This window comes from Furipterus horrens, unplaced genomic scaffold, assembly GCF_987537825.1.
Source record: "Furipterus horrens unplaced genomic scaffold, mFurHor1.1.pri manual_scaffold_5, whole genome shotgun sequence".
Classification (NCBI taxonomy): Eukaryota; Metazoa; Chordata; class Mammalia; order Chiroptera; family Furipteridae; genus Furipterus; species Furipterus horrens.
In genome coordinates, this window is record NW_028327175.1 from 57254599 (window position 1) to 57260386 (window position 5788).

Consider the following 5788-nt stretch of genomic DNA (forward strand, 5'->3'; position numbering starts at 1 on the left):
GAAGATCTTGGGTTTGGTAATGATTTTTTAGCTACAACATCAAGGCCAGTATCTATGAGAAAGAATTGATAAACTGAACTGCATTGAATTAAACTTTTCTACTCTGCTAAATATACTGTCAAGAAAATGGAGAGCTCACAGAGTGGAGAACATATTTGAAGAAGACATCTGATAAAGGTCTGTTATAAAAAAAAACAAAACTCTTAAAATAATAAAACAAACAACCTAATAAATAGGCCAAAGACCTTAACAGACACCTCACCAGAGAAGATAGACAGATAGTAAATAAACATAGAAAAAGATCTTCCATATGACACATCAATAAGGAAATGCAAATTAAGACAACAATAAGATACCACTACATAACTATTAGAATGGCTAAAATCCAGAATCCTGATAACACCAAATGCTGATGAAGATGTGGAGCAACAGGAACTCTCATTCATTGCTAGTAGGAATGCAAAATGGCACAATGCTTTGGAAGATAGTTTTGCAGCATCTTACAAAATTAAACACACTCTTACCATATGATACAGCCATTTGTTCCCATTGGAATTTACCCACATAAATTGGAAATTTATCTTCACACAAAAACATGCCCACAGATGTTTGTAGCAGGTCTATTCATAATTTCTAAAATTTGCAAATAACCAAGATGTCCTTCAGTAGGTGAATGGATAAAAAAACCATAGTTGGTACATCCAGAGGATTTTTAGGGCAGTGAAAATACTCTATATGATACCTTAATGGTGGATACATCTCATACATTAGTACAAATCCATAGAATGTACAACACAGAGAGTAAACTCTAATGATAATGTTGTGTCAATATATTTTCATCAGTTGTAACAAATGTACCACTCTGGGGGTGGGGGTAATAATAATGGGGAAGCCTATGTATGGGGACAGGGGCTATATGGGAAACCTTAATACCTTCCACTCATTTTGTGTGTGTGTGTGTGTGTGTGTGTGTTCCCCAGTGTTATTTATTCCAAGAGCCTTAATTTCATCAGGTTTCTCTGGGGGGTAGATTTGGGGAATAGGAGAGCCAGAAGGTCCTACACAGATCTCTTTTTCCCAAAAAGTCACATTTTCTTTTGAGAAGGGAAGAAAAGAAGGAAGAAAATGAAAAAAGATGGAGAAGAGCCCTTTAATTTAATGTCATTGCCAAGGACTATTGTTGGGAAGCTCTTTGTCCCACCATTTAGGGAATGGACAAAGCTCAGCTGGAGTCTGAGTCAGAGGTGTACCCTGAGGAAGAGGAGCTGCAGCTGCTGTCCTCATAGTCCTCTTCATTCTCACTGCTTCAGTCTGAGGAGCTATTGCCTTCTGCCTCTTCTGCATCTTCCTTATTTTCTCCCGATCTCAGTGAGGCATGGGAATGGCCCCTACTGTCTCTGAGGATTCTGTCTCTGGAGCCTGCAGCCCCTGCTCTTGTGCCAGCCCTTCTTGTAGAGTCCTTGCTGATGGACAGTGCCCATCTGTCTTTATGACCTTGGGCTCCAGGCCTCCATTCATGCTCATGCGCTTACACTTAGTATAGGTTCTCACTGTGTAAGCAGCGTATTCTTCAGGAGACAGACTCCTGAGTCAGTGATCCAGGTCCACCCTGTACTGTTACTGTTTCTGCAGCTCCTCGGCCTACTTCCTGTAAAGCTGCTTCTGCCTCTGCAAGATGCACTGCCAGCCTCTGCCAATCTCCACCATGCACTCCATCGGGGGCAGGTCTTGCAGCTCCCTACTCTACCACAAATCCTGGTGGAACTTGTGGTATTCACTCAGTGGGGGCTTCTGAGGCTCTCCACGCAACTTTATCTTCTCAGAAAAATAGTTTGCTGAGGGAGATTTCACTTCTTTCACATTTTCCTGAAACTCCTTTTGGGCTTGGGTTGGGCTCCTTTTGGGGGCAACAGATGTCTTGAAGTTTTGGACTATCTCAGGGTGGTCCTTCCTAAACTGATCCAGTTCCGCTCAAACTCCTGTTTCTCCTTCTGGAAATCTTGAATATATTTCAGCTTCATCTGCTCTGGGAGTTCGTTAGTTTCTTTGACAGGACCTTGGTCAGCTCCATGTTGTTGAGTCAGGATGCATTTGGGAGCACTGGGGCCTCTTCTCCACAAAGCGGTCAGGGGCTTCTTGGGCAAGTCAGCATGTTTCTTGAGATTTTTTTTTCTTTTGTAAGGTTTTTAACATGTTCCTTAGCTTCCAGTACTAATTCTGTCAGTGTACAAAACTTTGTCATCTTCTTAGAAATCTCTAACCATTTGAGTTTGCATATCTCACCAGAATAATCTTTAAAAGCTACTTTTTTTCCAGTCCATCTGTGACTGGGTTGTTTTGAATGTGCAGTTGTCATTGGTGAAAGGTCATTCTCCATGCATTCCACTAGGCTTTACAATGTCTTCTTTACACCAATTGTCTTGGCTATTAGGCAATGCCATCTCTATGTCTCTAAGACACTTATATGGTCTCAGCAGTTTAGACAGCTCAGCAAGATCTCAAACTTCTTCACTCTCAACACTCACCTCGTGAATTATTTCTGGATGTCTTGCAGGGTGTGTGATTCTATGTTTCTGATGTTTGACCAATGATGTTACTACAAATTTATTGAGAAAGAATGTTAGATTAATCAGATCTTTTGCTGAAGCTATGTGTCTGTCACTCCATAAAAGAAGCTTCCCTGACTCAATCTAGCTCTCCAGGAAATGTGTCGCTCTTCCAACATGAATTTTTCTTGATAGCCCTTTGTTTTTTTTTAACTAATGTTTTTATTAACCTAAGACTGTCCTAAAAATAAAGTATTTTTAAAAGGAGTTTATCAAACAATTAACTTAAGGAACATGATCACAACAAACAGTATATAGCATCCTATTTTGTTTTGGTAATTAGTCTAATCCCTCTCCACTACAGAATCTGTGAAAACTCCAGTCAGGTATAGGTTTTTAGTATTGTCAATATTAATTCTATACCAATCTGCTATCTTGTCTTCTGATTCCGAGTCAAATGTAGATTCCTCTACTTTGTTTTTACTAATGTATATCCTATACTAGATAGTGCTTGAATAGTAACCCTACATATGGGCTGATACTTAGTACAATAAATCTATGTCCTGCAATTATTCAAAATTCAGATATCTGAATATTAAATATCTTCCTCAAAAGTATTTCTAAATATTTTTTTAGCCTTTCATCTTTCTCCACCATTCCTTTAAAATACAAATAAAGAGATGTGATGTTCCAAGCATAGAAGCTAGGATTCTTCATTGAGGATATGTCAGACATCATAAAGACATTTCATTTCCCAGAATTTGGGTTCAGAGAACTGTAGTCAGTCTCTGTGTGGAAAATAGTGGTTTATTTATACCCACCCACCTATGGTGTATTTCCCTACCATAAAAACAGGGCTCTCACATCAACCACCTCCACACTGGGCAGATGATGTTTTCTAGGAGGACAGTTTTATTGCAACTTCCTCATTCTCCAGTTCTTCCTATACCTATCCTTGAAATGTCATCTCTCTATTTAACTTGACAGGAACTCCAAAAGAAGAGCTAGGAGGTCTCAGAAGTTTAAAGTGGATTGTCAGTTTATATCTGGATACAGAAAAGAGATAAATCAGAAAGGTCTGTGTCAAGGGAATACTCATAATTGCCTCCTATTTATTACTCAAGCATAAACCACATGTGTCATACTAATATACTCAGGCAGCAAAATCAAGAATCACGTTTTTCTTTTTTTAAAAAAACCAGCAGATCCACACTAGCCAGGAGACTTTAAATATTAATATCCAGAATGTTGGATAGAAACAATTTATACCAAGCAGCCCTCCATTTTAATATCTAAAGCAATGGATCAAAGAACAGCTTTGAGGAGAAGACTGGATTAGATAGATTCTTCCTAACTCATAAGTGTATAGGGAAAAAAGAAACCCAATATGAGGCCTCTGAAAGTATTCTGCCATGTCAAATTCAAACTCACTTTTATGATATAAATGAACAGCACAGTTTTAAAGAACATTCATTACTGAAAATTTTAGAACAGTTTCCCCTGTTTCCCCCAAATCCAAGAAAACTTAGATATTATGAATCAGGGACTAAAAGATGAAACAACAGACTGGGGTAAGAAGGGAGTAGACTAGAAACTGGGCGAACCTAGTTATATATAGAAAGATAAGAATGAAACAAAATAAAATTATTTGCAGAATTGAAAACACTGTCATAAGTAATAAATTTTAGATATAGAAACTGTTTTGTTGATAAGATACACTAGGGTAATTCTGTTATAATAGAAAAAAATTATGAAAGACAAGATTATGGAAAGAGAAGGCAAAGAACAGAGAGCCAATAAATGAAAATAAAATTAAACTTAGGACCTAACAGAAGGAAAATTCTAGTTTGAAGAAAGACAATACATATAGATTAAACAAGCTCACCTTGTAGGTAGCAAAATTAATAAAAAGACATAACTCTGAAAGAGACTATCCTTTAAATATACTCCCATGTATTTAGGGAATTCCAAGTGAAAGGAAAGGTTCTAGGGGCCTCATGGAAAAAAGATTTCCCTATCCTAGAATAAGAGTTGGACCTTAGACATCTTATAATAAACAAAATAAACATCTCATAATAAACTAGAAGAAAATGGAGCAACGCCTACAGTTTTGAGGGAAAAAAACTGATTTCGATTCAAGAATTCGGTACAAAAACAAATTTATTATTTATTTGTGAAGGCAGCAGAAATGTGTCTATGTTACAGAAGGCCTTAGACAAGTTATTGATACTTATCTGTTCTCCTTAAATAAACTATAAGACACATTTCAGTTAAATGAGGGGAAAAGCAAATATAAAACTCAATAATGGCATTAAAGGACTAGTTGTAAATATTAAAGACAATGAAATAAAATTAAATTTATAAAAAGATTAAAAAATGATTTTAAAACAAAAAGACAAGATCACTTTTTAAAAAATGATGCATAGTATAAAAATATTTAACAACAATCTGGATGTTGGGTGGATGGTAATACTTTCTTTGTAGTACTTAATTTTATTCAGTACATTAATCACTAAGGAAATGGATTATTTATTCAATGTGATGCTAATCAGTTGAATGATAAAACTGGATACTATCAAAATCATTAGATGAGGCAAAACGTTAAGTCAGTAGAAATATAAAAGAAACAAAAACACAAAAATCAAAATGACATATGTTAACATGTGCAAAGATGTCAGCTATGACAATAACTATCAGTGAGTCAAATTTTCAATTGAAATACATAAATATTTTGTGATTCAAAATATAAAGTCAATTATATGCTTTTTATAAGTGACATTCTCAAACAAAATAAGAATATTTAAAGTAAAATACTTAGACTGTTCTGACAAAGTAAAAAAAAGGACAAAAGAAAAGAAAAGCAGACATATTATTAATGCTGGTGAAGTAGAATTCAAGGTAAAGAAAGAGCATAAATAAGACAAAGGTGATGATTACTTTATTTTTATAGAGGATAACTGTAATAGACATAAGTGAATGCATATATAACATATAAAACTGTATAGAATAAAAGTAATAGATAATAACAATTCTATTAATGTTTGATATGGTAAAACATTCATTAGTTTATATGGTATATAAACAGCAAATTTTTAAAGTTTAATTCTTAGATATAGATGTATAGGTTTAATTTTGTACCCCATGAACAGAGGATAAATTATCTTTCAAGAAACCATGGGCCCTGGCTGGTGTGGCTCAATGGACTGAGTGCCAGCCTATGAAACAATGAGTTGCCAGTTCGA

The 5788-nt window shown here is 35.6% G+C and overlaps 1 pseudogene; it reads right to left on the reverse strand.

Annotated features, from left to right (window-relative positions):
- Nucleotides 1-1222: 1222 nt before the first annotated feature.
- Nucleotides 1223-2441, reverse strand: LOC150008669 (upstream-binding factor 1-like protein 1; annotated as a pseudogene).
- Between the last annotated feature and the right edge of the window lie 3347 nt (nucleotides 2442-5788).